The 25,433-nt window shown below is 35.8% G+C and overlaps 1 protein-coding gene across 1 annotated transcript in view; it reads right to left on the reverse strand.

Annotated features, from left to right (window-relative positions):
• The window catches only part of PRKN (parkin RBR E3 ubiquitin protein ligase), a 575,237-nt gene that overhangs the window by 548,186 nt on the left and 1,618 nt on the right, over nucleotides 1–25,433 (reverse strand). The window lies entirely within an intron of this gene.

Raw genomic sequence — 25,433 nt, forward strand, 5'->3', positions numbered from 1 at the left:
CATGCCTGCTCTTAAGTGTTTGGAGTTTCTGTCAGAAGTTTGTTGTCCAGACCTCTTTGTCAACACTGATAAACAGTGGTTTTTTCTCTTCTGCCACAAGACCCATGTCTGCATCAGGATTTCACCAGCATTATTGAATCACTTGTACTTTTATCCACTTTTAAAACTACACAGCTATCCCTGCAACTTCCTAAAAGCAGAGCAAGCCTCTGTGCATGTCTATTGACCAATTATTCTGTGTGTTAGTTATGGGCTAGAAAAAAAAACACAAAATGAGAAAAGAATTAAAAAAGATAATTCAGAAGAAAATATAGGGTTAAGTGAAGGCAGTATGAGTATTTGTAAGGAAAAATTACAACAGATACTTATTCCAAAATACTTCCGAACCACTGCCAATTAGCCTCCTTAGATATCTAGATCATTCATCATTCATGAAACACACATCTTTCTGTTTTCTTCTCAGAAAGAAATAAAGATCTCCATTTTCCATGTGAATGTAAATGTATCAACTGTTAATATTGATACGGAACTCATACTTTCCCTCGGTGACAAAATTGCGGGTAACTGCAATTTAATTTATTAGTTTAGACTTCAGAAAAAAGTAACCACAATAATAGCAAATGACCGTGCAACAGTAACACTACTGACTTATTTGTTATCATGCAGAAGGAAATTTGTGTCCTTTGTTACTTTCCCTTAGCTATAAACCAGGAGTCAATGCTCCTTCACACGATGAACTTTATGAAAACAAAAAGTATCATGAAAAAAGAAAAGTAGCATTAAATTCATAGTATGCAAGTAGTGAATGAGTTTTTCAGATTAGGTTCCAAATTTTAAAGGGGACATGAAACTCAGATGAATTTTGGGAAGAACTGACTTATTACATCCAAATCCCAATGTCACTATGCATTCTTTGCATATCTCTTTTTCATTTCAGGTGGGTACAGGGTGTTTCTTCATATTATGCCTAAAACTACCTTTAAATTCCCTTTATACTGATAGACAGACTTTGATTTCCCTAGGTTTTGCATTTACTGCTTTCTGCATTAAAAATATTCCCAGCACGTATTATGTAAGTGGAGATACAACCTAATTAAGCCTGCCAGTTAGATGATCCCATTTTCACCTGATTATAACTCAGCACTTACTCCAGCCCTCCAACACAGTAGAAATCCATATCTCTGGACACAGGAACTAGAGTCTGATTAGTCAATAAGAAAGCTGTATCAATAGACTCTCTCCCCCTTCAGCATTAACAGCAAACTAATTCACAGAGAGTCTGGTAGCTCAGGGGGGCAGCTGTTTAGTTTAAGAATTCAAGTCTCTAACATCCCAAAAGACACTGCCAGATGAGGTTTTCAGTAGTCCAGTCTATTGTAGCTTCCTTCTTCAATCTCCTAAAAGAAATTAGGAACTGTCTGCAATAGCATATTTTATAAGCACGCTGAAGTTGCAAAGTCCAGTACTTGCAAGCTGGGAAATGCCAGACTTACACAGTTGACTGTGCAAATTTAATTCTCTCCTTGCTGCTCTCGTATCTACATATTGTGATATAAATTTTAATTACCCCATTGGATACTGTTTTTTCCACAGGACATCACTCAGCCCACCAGCTAATGCAGACAGGCTGAATTAACATTGTACCGACAGTCATAAAAATGCCATTTTCAACTTGCAAGTATTTGACTTTGCAACCAAAGTTACATTCTTTTGACACAAATCTGAATAAAATTTGAATTATATAAACACACATAGATTTGAAGGAATAATGCAGCAACAGGGAGATGAATTATTTATATGCGACTGGCATCAATGCAATTAATAAAAATAGCAGGAGGTGTTAATATCTACATGGTTGAATATGCTTTGCAAATACAAAGTCATCATCATAATTTAGATATTTCAAAACATTTCACAATGTTTGTTTCACCCAGAACATTATTACTTGTGACCTTAACCCTTCCAAGATAATCTGCAGAAACTGCAGTACAAGAAAGATAATGAAGACCAAAAAGGAAAACTGGTACACACTAAAATGTGCTCCTTATTATTCAAGTTTCGCATAATCTGAAAAGGGAAAATATGTCCTTTTGTAAAAGATGAGTGGATGCCTTTCTAAGATGCACTGGGATTATAGTGGCATTAGTTTTACATAAATATCTGTACATAAAAGCTGGAACTGAAAAAGAACCAGAAACTGATCTGAGAGATGCACCAATGTCAAAAGCTCCAGCCCTGTGGCATAGTCAGTCAGCCAGAAAATTGAGGCTATATTTAGTTCACATTTTCATGCTTTTATTAGCAAAAATCATCTGTGGTTAGAACAATCCAGGTTAAACTTGTTATTTCGGATTAAATGAGTTTTTAACATGGTGTTTGCTTGTTTATGCACAGAAGTGAGTCCAATGTTTTCTCCGATTTACAAATCTCCAAATTCAAAGCCATATAACTGATGTCACATCAAAGAGTTCCTTTTGTCTCATCACTTCTTGCTATGATGCATCATGTTGTTATTAGCTGCACTACCATAAAAAGAAAATTATGGAAATGCAAATAAAAAGGCTCTCATTTAGAAAACAAATCCCCACTGTTCTGTTGTTTTATAGACAGTGCTGAATTCAAGCATTTCCTTTCAGAGAACAGAACTCAGTAAGAAAGATCTTTCTTTTTTTTTTCCACTTGCAGTGGATACTTTTAATCTCAACAGATTCTGCTACATACAAAAAACTTGATTAAGAATAAATATTCATCAAGTAGGTAAAGATATAATCATGTGATTTTATTGGCTCTATAACACTGAACTGATTACTGCTTTTCTTTCTTGCTAGCTGCTCTGAAGGAAGTTTTCTAACAGTTTCTACAAAGCCAGCAAGAATTTCTAAACAAGTAGACATCTTTTTTTGTTACAAATAGAACTACATTATACAGAAAGTCTTATGCCACAATCATTCTACTTCCTTTTTAAAATAAATTATCCCATCTTCCAAGCCGCATTTAAAAAAAAAATCAATCTGAAGCACAGGAGACTGGATTCAGTCTTCATTAATTGCTTCCATGCACTGCTGCTCCCTGGATTCACAAATTTGCCCTGTCAGCAGCAAATCTAGAATATTTTTCCTCAGTCAGCCTTGCTGTTTCCTGTTCCATTTCCCTGAGTCCAGCCCCACTGTCAGCTATCAGCCACACAGTTACAAGGCCAGTTCTTTCATGATTTCTGAAAATACAAGTAGAAAATCTTCACTCCTCTTTGAAAAAGGACAACTCTTTTGGGAAGCAAATTTAATGCAGGACATTAAGTAAACTCATGCTGTCATTAGCGCAAATATCAAGTTCATTACAGCAGATGTTTCATCTGAGGACTGCTATATGTTAAAAGCTAAAAACAAATGTGCAGAGCATTCACCATTTGATTTAGTGTGTCTGGTTCCAGGCTTACAAAACTGAGGCAGAAGTGGTTCCAGGCATCATTGCCTTGTCTATATGTAGCAGGGGCAGGCTTCTGTCTGGGACATTCCTGAAACACATCCTGCACACAGCCTGATGAGGATCATTTTTATCAGCACTTAGACATGTAAGATGTTGGTGAAGTACAGAAGGTAAAAGCTACAGCTAATGCAGCTAGAGACTGAAAAGAGCTCCAGTAAGGTAATAGTAAGGAACCTCTACCATACTGCACACATTATTACAGAAACATCTTCATTTAGAGGAGTCAGTTTATGTGATTCTAATAAATTATACTGCTTTCTCTCAGCTTTCCCGTTCTGGAATGGACCAGCTTTTGGTGTCTTCACACAGAGAACCGCAGGTAAAGCCCGTTATCAGGAACAGTGATTTCTAAAGCTCTTGTAATTCTCTACCCAAAGCTAGAGCACTAAGTACTTTCCTCCCTTTCAGGTCAAAAATAATTTGCTGTAATAATAAATGTGAACAGTAATTAAAAAAAATAGAAATAACAAACTGTGTTTAAAAAAAAGAAATAAAAAAATTCACATGTTTTGAAAAGTTAGTTCTAAACCTCCTCTAAACTGTTTTTTGATAGCAGTGTTAGTTTGATTTATAGAACTGCAGGTTCTAAACTCTTCTAGAAGCAGTAACAACAGTCTGAAATAGATGAATAAAAAAACCAAAAAAACCTCTAGATGACTGTAAGAAATCCACACTACGTGATCTCCCTCAATCTTGCATAGCCCATGGTATAAGGAAGTCCAACAAATACTACTTTAGAGAGCAAAAGACCTTCTCTTAGCCATATTCCCATGGAGATGCAAGGTTCTTTCTTTTGTGCTTAAAAAGCCTCTCCTCTGCCCCTCCTGGAATAGGCCAGCTAGAAACCACTTCAGACAGTGATCAAATACAGAAAATGTTTTCTTTAAAATCAAAGTTCCAAGTATGAACAAGTGATCTACGACCCTACACGTGACAATGCAACAAACATTTATACAAAAAATGTGACTCAATATGAAATATCTGTTCACAGAAAAAGGCTAAAGAAAGAAGCACCAGAAGTCCAAGAGAAACAAGTTGTGATATATATAATCCTGGAAAACAGAGTTAAAGGAACAGTTCAAAAACAATCTGCACTTTAAAGAAAAAAATATTAGCAATTTCATTTAATGTATAATTTCAGCTGACTGAAATGATCTGGAAAGTCTTGCAAACATGGTTACAAAGGTTTGAACATGTGCTTGGCTCTTGTAAGATCAGCTTCACATGGAACCCTAAAATGTAGGTCCATGCCCTTGCAGCACCCTAGCGCACACAAGCAAACAACAGGGTAACACTTGCTACAGGAATTTCTTACTATCTGACACTTAAAGTCTCCCTTTTGTCGAATGTATACTCAGTTGTTTCTATTAAGTTCATTACATTGAGTACTTCACAGAATCATTAAAATTTACTCCAATCAGTGAATTTTTTTCTTGCAATAATTCAGTAAAAGAAAGTATTTTACATTTACCAGTATAAGGATGCCTCAAAACTAATCCATCTAGAGTGGAGTCCAGAATTTAATGTATAAAATTCAGTTCTGGGAGAGCAAGAAAGCATGGTTGAATTTTCTTTTTACATTGTGTATGCATTTATAGTACTGTAAAAAAAGAAACAATCGAATTTTATTTTCATAACTGAAAACAAGTTCTCAGCTGAGCAGCTTTCATTGAGCCATATATATAACAAAATAACTCATCGATGAAAATAAGATTACTGCATAATCAAACCTTTTATTTTTCCTGAACCACTCTAAGATCTCACACTTTCTACCTGTAGGAATAGATACTTTCTCATGAGAGAAAAAAATTCCTACCTCTTTTTTTCTGCTACAGAAATGACCTGCAAAGAATAAATACTGAGGATTGTTTTGTTGCGGTTTTTTGTTTCTGTTAGAGAAAGGTTCCTCTGGAAACTACTCAAATTCCATTGATACTTTTTCTTTTCCAACAGTAGAGGGTCCTTTTGACCTGTTCATTCTTTCGCTGGAAATAACAACTAATTTACTTTACATGCCGAAATTATTCAAGCTATAATAATAATAATAATAATAATAATAATAATAATAATAATAAAATATAATTTAGAATAAGGAATAATGTGATGCTACGCATTTGAATGAAAAACTGCTCCATGAGAATAACAGACTGCATAATTTCAAGGTCTCCTCTCCTAAAGAAATCCACAGAGAAAAAAAAAATCAGTTAAATGTTGATTTCAAACATGAAAATAATTGGGTTACCTTTAAGGTGAAGTGGTTCAGTCACACTTTTTATCTGGACCAAGAAAAAGAATAAAGGAAGGTTGGTTTTTCACCTGTATAACTTTTTTTTTTTGAGTGCATTCTTACTTACTCTATACATCCTTTCCTTTAACAACACTTGCTAGGTCTGCCCTCTGCGTGCAGTTTTAACTGAAATAAAAGGATAGTGTACGTTATGACCTTTCTCTGCTTTAGACTTCCCTGAATGTAAAGATCCCAGTAGCATTTCTGCACCTCTAGAGAAAGTGATTCTTTGAAAAAAAGTAGTCAGACTTCTGCTTAAACACCACACAAGGTGGTATGGCAGCCACAAACAGAACAGTCTTTGTAGCTTTATAATTATTTTTTTAGACACTTAGACAGGTAACTATCACCCATGGTGAAGGTACTTCTTTTCTAGCTCTCTTCATTAGAGATGTGAACAGAAGAAATCTTTCAGAAGAGATTCTTCCGGTAGTTAATTTCAAGCTTAACTGACATTCAAATAACACTCTGGGGGTCTAAAGGGGACTGTAATAGAGACCCTGTCTTGAAAAACAAAAGAGGGGAGGGGTCAGGGGGGGAGTATGTGAAAGATCATCCAGGAACAATGGCTTTCTTCTACCATCCTGCTGGAAGTCATGGCCATAGATTCAAACAGCTGGTACATTAACAATGTAAGGACTAGAATAATGTGCCAGCAGGACTGGGTCTTTTATCACCAGGGCAAGGGAAGAAATGCACAGATGAGCTTCCAAACAAATCCTTGAGGAACCTTAGGGTGAAAAAATAATAAATTCTCCATGTATAGGAGGTATCTAGGTACAGCTGCTAATAGACTTTGTGAGAAGTGGAGAAGCTACCATCACAGTAAGCAATGCAGAATAGCAAAGCTGTATGAAAGGGACACACTACACTGAAAATCCGGATTTACCTAGTGGAAACATCCCTCTTATTAATCATACCTTTCCTGACTGGGGACTGCCAGAGCAGTCTAATTCCTAAAGCCCTCCAGATTCTTCACTTGAAAAATGAAAGCAGAGGTTCAGTGAAGAACGTGGTCTCTTAGCCTTTTAACATAAAGAGGCAGGGATCTAGATACCAAAAATGTCTTGGTCAGCTGGCAATAGCGTAATCCCTCAAGCAGCATCTTTCTTTACACTGAGTAGAGCACTAGCAGAGAAGGCACTTGAGAAACAGGTTTATCAAAATCTCGAAGGAAATAAAAATGTATTTAACAGGAAAACTAAAACAGTAAACTGACTCTTCCTGTTGATGTCAAGGCAAAGCGGAAGACATGAGTTCTGGAAAATTACTCTTTCAGTGACATTCCAGCCTGACATTAAAGATCAGAAAGTTAAAAATAACACAGGTTGAACGCTAAATCTAAATATATAATAATTAAAACATCTTCACTTTGAGTGGTCCAAGAAGGGTCCAAAGAATTCCAAAACTTTAGCATACACTAAATTGATATGGTGTATCTGATGTCTGTTTCTTAACTGAAGATTTTATAGGTTCAAAGCACAAGCCAATCTTCCTTCTCAGGCAGGGGTCCTTTTAATGCACAGGGTCACCACCTGTAAACTTCAAAAAAATGTCTCACATTTTTTCCATGGAGCTCTAATCACCATTCTTTCTCTCAGCAGTAGCTGCTTTGATACCCAAATAACGACCTGACAATGAAGCAGAAAGATTCTTGGAAACAGACAGGCAAGGGGATGTTTTAGGGATGAAAGAAATTTGGGCAAAATGACCATATTGAGGACTAAAGAGTTCATTAATGAAGAAACAAGGGAGTGAGGTTGGAGTGGGGTGTTACCTGAGTGTTGACATTATTCATAATGCTAGCTATATGTGAGAGTTTCCAAGTCAATTTATATTTGAAATGTCCCAGACAACATATGATGGTGCCATATAACTTGAATGGGAATAGCAACAAAGGCAGAAAAGGGATTCCTTGTTAGTAAAGCAAGAGTACAGTCACAATCTCTAGCCCTTCACATGGAAGGTCTGGAGCAATCTCTCATTAAAGCCTGCTTTTACCAGTTCACATGCCAAACGAACTTTCTTCCTTGAATATGGTGAATATGGAATCACATTTCTAAGACTTCATAAAGGTGGCTTCCTAAGAGGATACAGAATCAATGGGAAGTGAGGAAAAAGGTTTTTCTTTTATTCTTCTTTGTGCAGAGTTCCAAGGACTTACTCCTTCAGGGAACAAGACAAGAATAAGAATCAAATCCTTGCCTCTCTTGTAATAACAAAAAACAGTCATTTCAGTCCCATCAATGAAATAACATAGAATAGTGTCATGGTTTAATCCCAGCCAGCAACCAAGCCCCACACAGTCGCTCTCTCACTCCTCCAACAGCAGGATCAGGGAGAGAATGAGAAGGATAAAAGCTAGGAAACTTGTGGGTTGAGATAAAGACTGTTTAATAGGGAAAGCTGTGCACACAAGCAAAGCAAAACATGAAATTAATTCACTGCTTCCCATGGGCAGGTGTTCAGCCACCTCCAGGGGAGCAGGACTTGGGAAGACAAGTGACTTGGGAAGACAAACACCATAACTCCAAACATCCCCTGCTTTCTCCTTCTTACCCCTACTTTATATACTGAGCATGACTTCTTATCGTGTGGCATATTCCTTTGGTTAGTTTGAGTCACCTGTCTTGGCTCTATCTCCTCCCAGCCTCCCATACACTCCCAGCCCACATGGCCAACATGGCAGTATGAGAAGTAGAAAAGGCTTTTGCTCTGTGTGAGCAATAACAAAATCATCTCTACATTATCAACACTGTATTCAGCACAAACCTAAAACACAGCCCCATAATAGTCACTGTGAAGAAAATTAATTCTAGCCCAGCCAAAACCAGCACATACAGATAGATAATGGAATTGATAGGTAATGGAATCAATAATAGATCAATAATTGTAACAGAAAATGGAATTTGTGCTGTGTGCTAGAGCAGTTTGGAAGCACATTAAAATTAGTATGATTATCTTAATGTAAAAAATAACAAATCAAAAAAAAGTCAACTACTGGGAATTTAAGCACTCAGAAAAGCAAAACAAAAGAGCATCTCCATAATTCATGAAATCACAATAACATACTGAAATAATGAAATAATAATTACAGAAGAAATACAACAAAACAAATATTTTAGAGCTAAGAAGAAACTACAATCATACTGCCAAATAGATGGCTTAATAAGTGTCCTGAATGTCATCGTACCTCCTAGCATAACTCTTCATGGGAAACAAAAAACATGGATTTTTTTTTTTTTAGAACAGTTTTGCAGGCAAATAATTTTTCTTATCAATTGGGAAAGAAGGAACAAAACACTGCAGTACTAATGCCTGTACTTAAATCCAGGGAGGACTCTTGAAACTCATAAACTTGATCATATGCAACTTGGCCTTATTTGGCTCAAGGAAAGAAGAAATTAATTCTAGATAGAATACTCTGAACTACAGAATAAAGGTGAAGAACAAAACAGGACAATTTAAATTGGAACAGTCTGGAAAGCAGACTGGCAATTTTCCAGTGGCTGTTTCTTCACCCACTGTTTCTGAAGCTGAAGTTTATTCATTGGCAGCCTTCCTGGAGCTCATACCTGTGTACCTTGGGCACAGGACACAGTTGCCTTTATCCTCTCACCTAACACAGGATACTCAGCTGGTAGCTGTAGACATCATTAAGCTGTTTGTTCATTGAGAGAGCCCTAACTGTTCTGGAAAAAGCAGGATGTTGCTCTGTGCTCTCAATATGTTAAGATGCCAAGTGACATCCACTTCATATTAGAGTCATACTGTAAATAAGGAGTGCTAGTCCTTGAGATCAGCAAGATACCTAAGTGTGTGCCAACCTGCCTGATAATGCATGTCTTCTAAACTGTAGAATTCGGCATGTAATGCCAGAATCTTGCATTACAGGGAAACTCATTATGAAAATAACCAGATATACTATCAAAAGACTTTTTGCTTAGATATATTTGGAAGTTGTAAGTACTTTCTACAATAGCATTTTTGCATGCATGAGAATGTGTTTTATTGAGGAATGCTAAGGAATACATTTCTATTTCCTGACATTTGCTAATAACAAAGAAGTAATTGAGACTAATCAGTGTTAATGCTTGCTATTAGAAGTCACAGACTAAATAACCACATTATGCCATACACACAATAGCCAACACTGTTATAGAAAGACATTTAGAACTTAGACTAAAAAAAGTCTGTATACTTTCTAATGAGTGTCTAATGAGGGATAGTTAATGCTGAATCAAAAAGTGTGTAACTTCATAATTATATAACATAAACACATTTCATTGTGACAAACTGGTAAAATATTTCACAGAAATCTACATACTGCAGGGACCAGAACAGTGAGGGCATAAGAACAGCAACTGTTGACTGACCAGGCTGAAGTTGGAAGAGGGACAGGAGAGAATGAAACCATCTGCCAAGGCAAGCTTGGGCAGCCCAGGGAAAAGAGGCAACATCAGCTCCAGAGACCAGAGCTTAGTGCAGGAATTTTTAAGAGCAAACTCTATTGAAGTGGGTCAAAGAGCCTCCAGTATAAATGCAGTAAAATCACCTTAATCTATATTTAGCTCTTGCATTTAGTTATCTACTTAAAAGAATAAGAGTACTTGTTAGCTTACTAAAAATTGAACTCATGTTTTGTCTTTATGGGCCTGAGGATTGAAGTCTGGAGAATATTTCCTTTTTTGATTGCTGTCTTTCTTCTATTGATTTAAAAAGGGAACGAGTACTGAAAAGAAGTTATTTAGGAAGTTAGATTTTAATATCCTATAGGAAGATTAGGGAAGTTAGATTTTAATATCATATAAAGAAATGCTTTCCATAAATTAATATCAAAAATAAAATACTTCATTTATTTTTAATTAGCAGATCACTCTTAAAATAGTGATCACTTCAAACAGAAGTGTCTGAAATAAGCAGATATTTACTGTGACCTCCTTAAGAAATGTTGTAGCATGGGATTTCTTTTTTTTTTTTTTTTTTTGGTCTATATTTAACAAAATAAAAAGAATCTGAATGGGATCACAGAAAGGAGCATAAATATCAGTTATCTCCCATCTTCCCTATCACTCTCAGGCTTAGTATTGTCTTTCCACCATATCCTGAGCTTTGGTATTTTGCTCTAAGATTCAAATTTTGATAATACTGCCTGAGAGTTTAACTACTCACAAAAAAGTCTACCAAATATGCTAATAGCAAGTCAAATTCCCATGTGATTTCTTTTTACTTAAGCTTCCAAGACTTTATAGTTTTGTTTCAACCATTTCAAAAGTGAAATGGTTGAAATATTATGTCCTTGTGTGGGAATGTGCCTAGGTCTGTTAATGACGAGTTTTGGGTTTTATGGGAGACAGTATGGAATATTTGGGTGGACTTGCAATAATATTATGTCAGATTTTCCTACATGCATGTTATGTCTAATGTGGTGGAGGATGCTAAGCAAACAAAACAACACTTCCTAATACTGGAAGAAGACTATTCTGTCTGCATCTGTCAGCAGTGGGTATGTTACTTATTAAATTCCATTGATTTTAAATCACATACAAATATAAATTAATATCTAAGTATGTGTTTCTCTTCCTGATATGCTTAACTGCCCAAGTGTGGCAGCAGGATTGAAAAAATATGACATTTTTTTCTTTCTGCAGAGAAATACCCAATGGAGACAATACCAGATGTGTTCGGTGACTGCGTGATATTTATAAAACCCCCAAATATTTTCAGAAAGAATAAGAAGGACTTTTCAGCTAGTATCAAAAAGAAACTTTAATATTTTGACAGGAAGGTCCCTGTTTCCTAACCTGAAGAGAAATAGCAAAGTTGTCACAAGGAATGACATGCCTTTATCCGAGAAAATGACACACAGATAAAACCTATGGTATGTACATTGCCACAGAACACAACATCACAATAACTCTCACAGTTATATCATGATGATTTTATAGGTTCTTCAAAGGCTTCCTAGAGTATGCATGTTCTTCCTGTTTCCTCTTGTCAATGACTTGAGCTAAAAAAGTCATTCAACACTTTCAACATAGGCAGAAGTAAAATAAATACTGTAAATTATGCAGTTATTCTGCCAAGGTGAAGTTAAGGTAATATTTGTTTGACATTAACAAGTTCAATGAACTAGTAACTAACTGAAAAGTAATACATCCCGTGCTGAAAATGAAGACGGGAAGTTGTATGAGCAAGTGAAAAGGTTCTTTGTGTGGAGGGTGGTTGGATTATGGAAAAAGTGACTGAGGCCAGCAATTTAGCTGACATTTATTAGTTCAAGAAAGAGTTAGTAACAAACATGTAGCAACATACCATATATTTGTTTGTTTGTACGGAAGATACACTGATCTCATATTCCATTAATTTCCCTATTTTCTGGACTAGTCTTTTCCCAGCATTTACCAAGAGCCGTAATGGGCTCTTATGCATTAGAAATTTGAAGCAAAGCATGCTAAAATATTATTAGCCCTCCAGTTGGCTAAAATAACACTTTTTACATCCAGAAACTGGTAACTAATTTGGAGTCTTATTTGGAAAAAAAATGACCTTTCAAGCTAAATAAGCACACATTTTCCTCAGCTTAATTCTATTTAAAGGTATTTAAAATTCATTAAATTAAAATTTATTTTTAATTTTATGCTTGTAGTTAGGAGGCAAAATATAGTATAAGCTATTAATTTGCATTGCAAAGACAACTACTCTATCAATCAAAATGGGATAAATCAGGGCATGGTTTGAGGGTTTTTTCCCCCCTCCGCACATGTAGCAATAATTATCTCCATAAGGTATATCTCTTAGTGTTTCCTAGGTTCTCCAGAGCAGGGAAAGGAGATGCCACCATGACATGATAATTTTCTGTGGCTATTTTGGTATGATAGAAGCATGAGCTGATTGATGGCTCAGGTGTTAGGCACTTAGAATTCAAGATATTTCTAAATTATTCTGTTTCTGGATGTGCTTATTTTGAACAATTGCTGTGCTGTTAAAATCATATTTCAAAGAAATATTTGACCAAATATAGCTATTCCCAGATTAATTCCATGTTGCTTATGTCTGGAGAATACAGAGATTTTGTTCATTTGGTGCTCAGTTACGTGGCAAACCTTAGAATAAGACAGGGTATTATATTCTACAGCTTGATTCCATGTCTTCTTGTCTTGACAACTGTTAGCAATTGAAAACCAGCATAAAAGGGAAGGACGGGGAAATGATTACTTCCAATTTCAAGCAATGCAATTCCTACCTAAAAGCTTTGGGTTTTTCTGCTCACCTAGAATTTGAACACCATTAGCTTCTGAAACATGAAAAGAAATTGAAACGACTAAGCTTGATATTATTAAAACCTGTAATACATAAAAAGCTCTAAAATAAAACCAGAATATTTTATGAATAACAATATGAATCGTCCCACTTGAACCACAAGTTTAGCCATTTTGGAAAGCATTCTGTCAACACTGGTGCAGATGCCCAAGCTATTAAAAATTTGAAAAATATATAAGAGATGCAGTTAAGATGGATACTTACCGTAAATAAAACCATCAGTAGAAATTAATAACTTGTAATCAAAGTTCCCTCCTAGATCTTTCTGATACTTACAACAGGGCAAACAAAACAGTGGCTTTGGATCTAACTTTCTGCTGGGAGTTAGAAAGACTAGAAAGTCGTATGTGTGTATATATATAAACTGTACATTCAACACATGCAGTCTATGTAGGACATAAAAACTCCTCATGGTTATGATATTTCATAAATTGCCCTAAAACTTAACACAAATGAACTACACACTATAATGCTCAGAAAATTATATATGCTCTCTGGACACATACATACATAATTTTGAAAGCATGGTATCCTCTAAAGAAATCTATAAAGGGTTACCACCTTTAATAGTTATATGAAATCAATCACATCTGCAGTTACAATTAAATCACTATCATATAATGATATCTCAATGTATTTTCTGTATCACATTGCAATAAGATATTTTCAGTGAGTTTTCTTATTGTACGAGTAGTAAAGCCACAGTTATTTCTCTATGGAAATCTTTCATGGGTCAGGGTAGATAGGAAATACAGAATGGAGCTAAGCAGAATCAGTTATAAACTAAGGCAGTCCAAATGTAACTTTGAATTCGGGGGGGTTTTTTGCAATGGCAAGAAAAAGTTTTTTTGGCTTTTCAAAACCAATTTCAAGTAATTCTATCTTTCAGATTTATGTTAAGTTTCACAAATGCTTATCACAGAATCACAGAACTGTTAGGGTTGGAAGGGACCTCTGGATATCATCTAGTCCAACCCCCCTGCCAAGGCAGGGCCACATTATGGACACCTTAATGTTTGCAATCATCATTAACATATGTCCTTGCTTTCCAGTTTTACTGTTTTCAAACCAACAGCCGAAAATTAACTAGGAGTGAGCTTTATCTGTTATTCACTGACATAATACATGACAAAATACCCATCTTCCTACTGAACTGAAAAGGAAGACTGCTGTAGGCAGGAGGGAAAAACATAATACCTCGCCTCTTCCACAAACATTGTTTAAAACGCTAACATTGCTCAACATGCAGCATTTGACCCACCTTACATAAAAGCATAACAAATTGCAGAAGAAGATGTAAAGGACAGAACAAACAAAAACATCAAAGCCCACACATCTAAATAGAAGTTTGATAAAAAAAAGAAAAAAGAAAGCAAGTTTGATTCATACTCATTCAGTCCCAGGATAGGAAGTCTCCAAAACACTGGCTCATGGGACCTCAGATCATCAATCTGAGCTCCATGTTGGAGGAAATCTTGACTACAGCAAACACAATTGAGAACAACAACAACAAAAAAGTTTGAATGAGAAGTGAATAAGCAGGGTGTCCAGAAGGAGTACTTTTTCTTACATAGTCAATGTACCTTGACTACACAAGAAAGAACCAGAAAGAACCCCTCACACAGTCTATATAACAATAGACTAAAACTTCAAAAGCAGCAATATTGGCAGATTGCACTGTAAGTCATTTGGAAACATAGCAGCAGGTTGTAGCACCTTGTGCAGCTCAAAATCAGCAGTCCACATTCCAGGATGAAAGGTTGGAAATTAATTAGCACACTCTGATAAAATCAAATCACATGGATGTAAATTACTGTTACAATGAAAAATGATCAAAGATTAATTAGTATAAATATAAATGAACGTCACAGGCTTTTTTCTGACTCATGCAGGAAGCTTCTAGACTAACATAGCCGAATAAGTTGTGTCTCTAAACATCATTATCCTCAAGAAAATGGAAGTAGTCCCTTCCAAAACAGCATAAAGTTACAGAACTATAAGGATTACTGAGTTATAGGGACATTAAAAAACATATTTCAGACTCCTCTCTGTAGTGTAATGAAGTCAGGACGTGACACAGAATTCTTCAACAAGACCTCACATGCTCTCTCTGGTATGCACCTTTTAAAAAAGACATTGGCATGCTGACATTTCAAAAAGGATCAAGAGAAGCTACCACAAAGAGATTTCAAACTGGGCAATGGCAAAACAAGGCTCCAAAGCAAACCTCATCCTTGTCTCATTTTAGGAAAGGTTATTTCTCTCTCAAATACTCTTTTTTCTAAACTCTAATGCAACTTCTCTCATGTAAGCAGCACTAGAAACCCCAGTGTTGACTAACAGTCTCCAGTACAGTGCAACGTTAAACCTGCGGATACTGTGAACTAGTGAATATCCTGCAGGATATGTTCTCTGCTGCTAGAAAAATTCAATTTTTAATTTTAACTATAAATACACAATACATCACAGTAAATTACCTTACAATGGAAATAGCATGTTCCTAATGCAGTGAAAGAATGGAACATATGAAAGTTTCCATAAATGTGAACAAAGTGAACTCTCTCTCCAGTTCTGTATTTCATTTATTTATTGATAGCAATTTTTTCAATATTTTCTATACCCCACAGGGGCCTTGGAAAGTCAATTCGTCTTTATAATAGAAAAATAACACTTCTGAGAGATTTGAATTATGTCAGGAGATAAGTAATTCACAGAATGCTTTATGACTGACACATATATACAACCAGAGACACAAGGAGATTAAATCCTGTGGCTACTTGAGGCATGAACCCATTCTGTGCCAATCTTCCTCCATTTGTTTCTGGAGACTGACGCCATGCAGTGCTCTCCTTCAGGGAAACAGGAGAGAGCTTTCATTTGCATTCACTTAAACAGATGAGATCAACAATGAATTCCATTGCAAATGGACACTTCTGGTGATCCTGCTTTTTTTACCTCTACAGTGATAAAGGATGGCATTTACAGAATGGTCCTCTGAAAAGCAAGTGCAAAATCAATGCAGGAATATAGTGTAGGAACTAATACTGTTATGTGCTACTGCATCCAGTTTCTCCACTCTTCTGAAATCAGAATTAGAACTCGTAGCTCTAATTCATAATAAGGCTAAATGCCTACTTGGCTGAATAGTATTTATTTGACCAGCATTTCTGGTTGAAAATATACCCCACCAAATCAATGGTTACCGGTTCACCTACCCAAATCTTGTTTCCAGTAATGTATTTAGAATTGCAAGCACTTCTGCACTACATAATTTTTCAATTGCCTTGTTGGATTATAGGATAACATTTCCAGTATCTGCCTTCAATAAAAATGGTAATAAATATTGAGTAGGTTGAGCAAGTTTAATATTTTGTTTCAATTTATTGTTGCAGGTAATGCATTCACCGCATAGCTCAAGTCAGGTAAATGAGCTGAAGTATTTCCTAAATTGGTTTCCCAGACAATAGACTTGCATGGATTACTGTTCTTCAGTTTGGATTTTTTTTTAATTTTTTTTTTAAATGTACTGAAAAAATTTCTAGTCTTTTTAACTTTTAAAAAATATTAACATTTTGTGACGTAGAAGTCTTTAATCTTATCTGATGGCAGTCTTAAAGAATCACTTGATTCTGATGACCCACTAAGTGGTTCTACCACTGAAGGTAAATTTCTGTAATGCAATCACATCTCTTTTGAAGGTGATAATATGTTCTTCTCTGCTACTTTAGGTGTCAAACCTTGAATGCAGTTCTTTATATTGTCCACAAATAGCCTTACATCACAAATTATATTAACATACTGAAAATTTCCTATTCCCTCATTTATTGTTCTGGGTTTTTTTAAAAATATGGGCTTACCAGTGGTTGCTGTCAATTCATACGCTTTTGCAATTCAATTCCTTGTGTTTCCTTGCTCTTGCAGTTATCTATAATATATCTCAACCTTCACTTTATCTCTTGCTTATTTCCTGACTGGTAGGACAACCTCAGATACTTCATGAACCCTGCCATATAATCATTTTTTCTTTGGTTGCTCATCTAATCTCCTCACATTTAGTACATGCCATATAATTAAGCATAATTCTCTCTGTCAAACCCTTCAGATCTACCTGAAAACTTTTTATCTGAAATTCCAACAATACTTCAAGACTTCTGATTCTCAGTCTGGAAATGTCTAGATCAGCATGGCATATAAAATTTTTTTTAGAAAACTAACACAAGTTTCAACTACTACTTGGTGACTAGAACAAAAATTACACCAATATTACAAAGCTGAGCACCTTAGCACATTCAGAAGAAAGGCACTAGAGTTTTCACTATTCATAAAGAAGAAGGGAACACTTTTATAAATAATAAGGTTTCCAATGGTCATTTTAATTTATTTACTGTCATTTATGGTCATTGAAACATTTTTGCCATAAAATTCTGACAGTAGAAACATTAAGATGCTTTAAAATTGGATTGATTCTTCCTTTCCTGAAGCTCTGACAGGTTAAATTACATGTGCTTAAACTGTAGTAATAAACACACTGCTGTAAGATAAACAGTAAATAAAGACCCCAAATCACTACCTAGGGTAATGAAAATAAGGCAGGAATAAAGGTTATGCGATATTGGTTAAAGAGGAAAGCAGCTACTATTGTCTTTATTTAAACACACTCGCACACATTTATTTGTTTTGTACGCACAGTTTGTTGCATATCTGAAAGATAAAAATGAATAGTTTGCTATGTTAAAGATGGCAAGGTAATACAGTAAAAATATTTTTATAGGGTAATGTGAGATGAGCTATTTAAGAAAAAAATCATGAAGTCAGAGCTCTGGTATATCACGCATACCAAATATACGACAATAAAACTTTTATATGTTTCCATCATAATGTTTTATGTCAAATAGTTAATAGGGGAAAACTGTATTAGAAATGTTTTTGAAGTTTAAAAATGTTTCATTATTTGTATCTATTTTTGTATTTATTCTACCATAAAACTAGCAACAGGGTTTTTTTCAGTCTCTTCATGAGCAGTGTAACCAAAAAAATTGCCAACATTTACACATCTTTTCAAAATTACCTAAAATAATTACCTAAAAATTACCTTTTATACATTGTCACACGTATAGACAAACTGATAGAAAGACATGCATGAAGTCCAATATCTCACAAGAGGACCTGGCTGTTCTCATGCCAGGAACACAGCTGTCTGAGATGAGATAGATTTCCCGCAAGGCCTCCTCCACTGCCTCTAGCTACTCCACTGTCCTGTAGCTCTACAGCCTCCTGCAGATCTGTCAGCTTCTTAGTTAGACACAAGGAGATCAGCAAACAAGGAGGTCAACAGACAGCACAGAAGCACATCACCCAGTAAGAGACAGAAATCATAGGCAGAAGGAGATGTTCACTCTTTGGCAGGTAGAGCAGATCTGCAAGGCACCTTAGTTTTGTCATTCTCTCCCCCCATTATTTCTTGGGCTGGGAAAGGGAAAGATTAGAAAGAACTATTAGTTTCCTCAGTTGGTTTAACACTGCAATGCACAACAGATGTTGGATGGGAACAGGATTTCAAAGAACTGGAATTGATTGGAAAAAGCAGGAAACGTGGCTTGAACTGTGGGAAACTAATAATAAGAAAAGCAGTACAAGTGAAGAAAACACTGATCAATTCATTCAGGAACAGCACTGAAAACAGGACTCAGCAGAAAGGGGAATCACATCCGTACCTCTGTGGATGGGAGGTATATAATTTTGCACTGGCTAAGAAGCTTCCCCAGGACAGTAAGGACTGTGCATGTGCAAGAGAAAAGGGAGAGAGAAGGAGAAGGAGACAATAAGTGAGAGGCAAAATGAGCATGAGAGAATGAAAGGGAGAATACTGGCTCATGGAAAGTCAATGGCTTCATTTTCACTAAATCAATGGAGCCAACGTTTTACGTGGAAAAATGAAATAACAACCTGCTCTGTATATGAGGAAAGTGATTCATTTGTGGAACAGGTACTTTCGCTGCTTTATTTAGTCTAAATGAGGAGAGCAAATTGTATTGCTCCATTGTTCTCTTTATTACTGATTTTTTTTTTTAAACACTTTACATTCATTTCTCCAACGGGCTTTTAGAGTTCATAAGAAAGCTTCTAGGAATTGTAAATTCATCGAGGATTGCTCCAAGGATACATAAGAAATTATATAACTACTTTTGCTTCAACTTCTTTCCCTTTAAGCCTGTATTGGTGTTAGGCCTTTGCTGTCATAGTGCAACAACTGTGTTCTTTTAATTTATTCTCCCCATCTCCCCATCCCCTCCCCCATCAAAACTATGCCTTACAGGGATAATTCTGCCTCTCCTGGAGTAACGAGTATTTTTACTTATGATGAAAACTGAAACCAGATATGAAGTGCCTAAGTTTCCCTCCCATATTTTCAACTACAATGAGTGAGAAAGCTTGTAAAACAAAAATAAAAGAAGAAACCCCAGAACAGTTTATTAAATAGCTGTGTGACCTTGATAATTACCAATATAAACATATTACAGATGAGATTTCAGACAATCAGAGTTGTAAGTAAGCAGATTTACGTAAGTAAAAATAAGACTAAAGCAAAGAAATTATTCCAAGGAACTTCATTCCACCTTTTTATTGAGGAGGTATATCTGGTATGCTATTTGCTATTCAAAATGTATTTCCAACACTGAAGTTTACAGTTTTATTATCCTGACACAACATTCTCAATGTTAAAAATAACCCCCAGATGCTCTGTCCCAATTTCCCATTTCTTAATCCAGTATCTTCAGTATGTATAGTGTGAATTAAATCCTAATATTTTAGTTATGAATTAGGAAATACAAAGTGTCTATGGATCCTTCCTTATAAATGTACTCTACCAGAAGAGTAAATACTATATTTTTCTTTTGAAGAAAAAGAAGGAAGAAGGAAGGAAATGTCCCTACTACCCCTGACCTTCTGCTTATTCAATGATAGTTTTTGGTAACAGTGTTCAGCAGGCTAAACACTTTTTCACCAAAGCAATTTAGAAAGGTGACGAATGAAAGATGTTGACTGACCTTTCTCCTACTGTCACTATTTACAGATTCATAAAAGTTAGTACTGCCACCACTTGAACAACTGCAGCTTTTTAAAGGTTTTTTTTCTTGCACATTTTCTCTCCTGCAACCTAAAGAAGGATCCAAATCATAAAATGGACAAAATTGTAAACACATGAATTGGGTTATACTCATGATCAGGGAGAATGATTTAAAAAGTGCCTGCCTAATGCAAGCATGTAGATAGAAAACAACAGCCCATCTAATATTACTGCAATTTTCAAGATAATTCCATTCTGAAACACTATGTATGTCTTGAGAAGAACTTGAGTGGTTTGCCAGAGGAGTTTCTTATCAACTTACCGTAAACTTTGTAAAATTCACTTAATGACCTCAATGTAGGGAATTTTAACTGCTTAAGAGAAATGAAGTTTAAAAAAAAAATCATCTGCTACCTGAACATATTCTCACATATAAGAAATTAATAACAGCCATAGAGGGAATAGAAACTCATAAGACTCCCAACTTACTGAAACTGTTAGCAAAGGGGAAAACAAAAGAAACTCATATTTAGAAATTAGGAAATTAATCTAAAAGGGCAGCACAGGTCATTCAGAAATATTATGAGTCAGTAAGATTCCTCTAAGAATATTGGCACCAGAAACCCTATGCCAGGGAACCATGAACCAGACTGAGCAGACAAGACAGAACTCATCTAGATGCCAAAACCCATATATATAGAGAAATTAAATACAAATCTGTACAGACTGCACACTGCAGAAAATTTGCCACACTTCCTCCTCAATCATTAGCTGGCCAACTAAAACACACTAAGAAATGTCAGAAGAACAGAGAAGGAACCAGTAAACTTCAAAGCCATAATAGAATCTGCAGCCCGCTCAAACATGGCCCATTCACATTTTGCAGTTATTAAACTACTTGAAGATAATTTATCCCTCATTTAGCTATAGTTAAATATTTTTTCTAGCATAAAAAAAATGTAGCATAAGAAGAATAGAACAGGAAAGCATTTAAAGTCAGAATGGAAATGTGTTATCAGGCTTGAAGGACAAACCTATTAATGTATTTAGCTCTTGATCTGCCAACATATATCCTTTTCAAGAGATATGGAAAATCTGTAGACCTGAGCTAGTCCTGACTTAATATAACACTAAATATGGTTACACAGTACTTTCCCCATTTATTATGGGCATATAATACCATGAGGTCCATCACAAGTCTTGAAAAAAAATTTTTCAACAGCTCTCTATTGTCACAGTGAGTCTGCAGCCATCAAAAGAAAGAAGAGTGGGAGGCACTGTTAGCCTCTCATTCAGCCAAGTCCACATTAGTTGGCACCACAGATGTGGCATCTCTAGATTCCTCTGTTACTATAATATATCTAAGAATTATTCAGCTAGCTTTTCCTATTTTGAAGAAGTATAAAACACATCTCTTGCAGCTTTAAAAAGAAGAAAGGATCCACAGGTCGATCAAATATTGACCAAAAATACTGATTTACACGCACACAAATAAAATCATTTTCTCTCTTTGGATTTCACATGCAATGATTGATTCAGTCAGCATGTCTGTAAGCAAATCTCTACAAATAGCATTTAAGTATGCAAATGTTGGCTCAACTATATTCCGTAACCCACAAAACTGCTGAACATCAAAGTTGTTCCTGTGAGTGATTTGGTATCCCGTATATAAAACTGTAGATTGTAACACGAGGCAGTACTTGTGTTTGTCAAAAGACCCAATCCAATCTTAGTGCTCAGGGGTTTATAACTAAACATCGGGGGTTTTTTGCTGGTTAGGGACACATTTTGCACTGTGTCACCTGGTTTCTTCTTTGAACCTTCAGTAAAATGAACCAGGGAAATATAAGAACTGCTGGAAGCTCTGCAGTACTGAGCTGTGCTTAGAGTAAGAAAGTTGCCACACATTTAAGTACACAAGGTCCTTCTTTGATGAAATGCAATGTGGCATTGTTCAAATACCTCTTCCTGCTAAAAAACAGCACCATTGCTCCTTACCACTTCTCTTCCTTTCTCCGTATAGATGATTATCTATGCTGCTACTCCAATTGTGCCATTCCTTTTTACTCATTTTCAGTTAAGCTTGTGAGCTCACAAATCAGTGTTCAACAGTAGGTTCTAGACATGTTTGTTTGTTTCTTGAACGTATGTATAAATTATTTTAGGCAAGCACCTATATGGATAGATGCAGTTACATGCAAATTCACGTGAAACCTATGCTCCAAACCTTGAGCCTATGCTCAGTCAAATTCCAGCTAACATTGACTCAGAAGCTGTCTCAGTGGAGCACTGCCCTAAAGTTAACAAGTCCTTGCACTAATCATGTTTAGTCTTTCTCTGTTTTAAAGAACAGTTTTTTCTAGATTTACTTCATAGAGGACACACTGTAATGGTACAAGACTGGGAAATAGAAGACTTAATTTTATCCCTGTTTTGCTACTGACTATGGACAAACTAAGCTACTTATTCCCACCACATCATTTGTCTGCTTTACTCATTTACACTGTAAGCTCTGCAGGGCAGGGAATCTCTCTTGCAAACTGTTTGCGAAGAGCTTCCTCCACAAAGGGATTTTGAGTTCTTCAAGAAATGGGAAGTCTGTACTAATGTAACACTGCTGCTATCACCTGTAGTAAATTTCAAATTGTTTGCACTGAGTAAAACTGTGTAATAATATATATTACCTACTTGGCTTTCAGAAGCTTTGCTAACTAATTTTGCCATTCTTGGAGGCAATGACAATTTTGTAAGCAGTCACCCCCTGTTAGGACACTTCAATGTTCCTGATAGGCAGATACCTCCTGTTTATTCTGTTGGTGACTCTGTTATGGTTCTGTTCTACTTTCACTATTATTGCCCCAAGAAGATCTTACCACTATTCTCCCATACTAATGACAGCCTTCTGAAAGGATTTCTATTTTTTGGTCTATATTAATGAATTACTTCCACTAATTCCAAAGTGAACTGTAATCAGTAGGGAGCTCTTCATCATTGAAATGTTTAGCACCCTTAAAATTACACCATTTGCTACACTTTTAGGAAGCAGCTTATTGCTCTAATTCCTTCTTATGAGATTCAAATTTGCAGGTTCCATTCTTCATCCAGTCACTACCAATATTTCCTTAACATGGCTCTAATTTTATGATGTGTGCCTTAGTCATTAGCTCAGATACTGTGCACAGTTGAATCGGTGTCTAATCTTCCTCTCTTTTTTCAAGGACAAAATACTTATCTGCAGTACCAAATTAAATGTCTTCCCACATATTTCACTTCTATCCTTCCTACAATATTTTATTGTTGTTCTTGATATCAAATTACTTTTTTTAAGATCTCAGTTTGGCACTTTTTTCCTTATAATAATTTCTCTTTAATTTCTGTCCATTCCAAAGTTTAATTTCTTTTTCACAAGTTTCAGCTACCAGGAAAACAAACACAGCTTTCACATTCTTAGTTATGTTTTGTATCAGCTATCTGAGATACTGAAGTAGCTGTCAAGCCAAATCTAGTTGTTGTGTGAGCTGTGAAACCAGTAAAGTTTGCTATCCTGGAGTATTTCCTATATCCCTGCCCCATACTTATGCAATTATTGCAGCTTTTCCCAGGTCCTCTATAATCTCATTATCTGTAATACCACCAGTTCTCCTTCCTGACCTCTAGTCTTCCACAGTATTTTGGGTAAAAAAAGTTCAAAAGTAATTTAAGAAAAACAGAAGTACAAAATAGTCCTAATAGAAAGTCTATGTTATCATATAACAAAATAAAGCATCAGCTGAGTACAAACTAATATTATATTTTTCTTGTTCTGATGCAAATCCATAGGTCTAGAAAACAAGTTAATTTGCTCATATGTGATATTAACTCTGAAATTATAGATGCGACATAAATGCCAGCAGTTAGTATTTCACTAGTACCCAAGCTTTATTAGCATTCAGCTTCTTATGCAAAAAAAACAAATAGCCTACCATAGGAACCCAAACACCTCAAATATTCAGCTCATCTGTTTGTGCTGACAAATTTCAAAAATAAATTTACATACACTAATATACGACAGAAAAAAATGCAAACATGGAAGCAAAGTAGAATACACCTAATCAAATATCAAGAATAAGAATGTAGTTGATACACTGCCAATGATATTAACCATTGCAATATTTAAGAAACCTAAACACAGAAGTATGGATTATACCACCTGAAACAGCTTTTGAACTTCCTATCTGCTTTAGAAGGCAAGAGTCAAAGCAATAATGTCTACATCCAGTTTACTAAATAACAGAAAGTCTTGACTACACATGGTAATTCTGACATTCCAATGAAATTAAGCAATCAGCAGCTCTGTATATCTGGAACACAATTTTTAATTTACCCTGGCTACAGACCGTATGTTGTAGCCCACAACAAACATGGTTGCAAGTGTCAAAGTGGGTTGAAAATCTGTTTTTCATGCTGATATAAAATGGTAGTAATACCAACATCTACAGCTTCCCAGGAAAAGCCAAGTGATTCAGAAGCTTCTGACAGAACAACACAGACACTCAAATCTAGCAACTGGCAACTGACAACTTCTACAATTCACATGATTTTTTTATTTTATTCTTACGCTGTCGTATATGTGTTTTCACATATAAGTGAAGCACACTCATGTATATGCCATGAATGCATGCATCAACACTTTCACAGCTGATGCACTGGAGACTGACAATTCACATTTCTATACCTTTGTGTGCTCAAACTCCCTTCACAAAACAATAAATATCCTACCTAAGGAGAAACAGTGATTGGTCATCAATACACCAGTGATTTTCTGTACCCAGGCTTAGCAGCCATTCTAAGTACAGTAATACATCTGAAGTATGAGTGCCAATTAATCTGAATAGTTCTGCCAGTGAGGGATCTCTTATACAATCACCTGCACTACTACAGATTGCATCTGCAGCTCTTTGATACCACTGCAGGAGGACAGCAATTTCATTAAATCAGTATTTGCACTCAGTTGAAAGGTCAGTAGGTTTCCCCAAGTTCCCCAATTGTCTTAAATGTGTGATCTTATGCTAAACCCTGCCTATGAGAGTGAACTGCCAAATGCACATACAGGATAAAAAAAAAAAATTTATAAAGTAAGTGCGGCTGCACTGGTGGAGATAGCAAAGAGCAAGATGAACCTGTCTTTCACTGCTTACTACTGCTCACCACAGATGAACAGCCCTTTGCATTTACTGAAGAGAACAGTTCCCTAACTTTCAGAAGCTGAATTTAAGACACCTACTTACA

This window comes from Manacus vitellinus, unplaced genomic scaffold (assembly GCF_001715985.3).
Source record: "Manacus vitellinus isolate BGI_N305 unplaced genomic scaffold, ASM171598v3 scaffold_37_pilon, whole genome shotgun sequence".
Taxonomy (NCBI): Eukaryota; Metazoa; Chordata; class Aves; order Passeriformes; family Pipridae; genus Manacus; species Manacus vitellinus.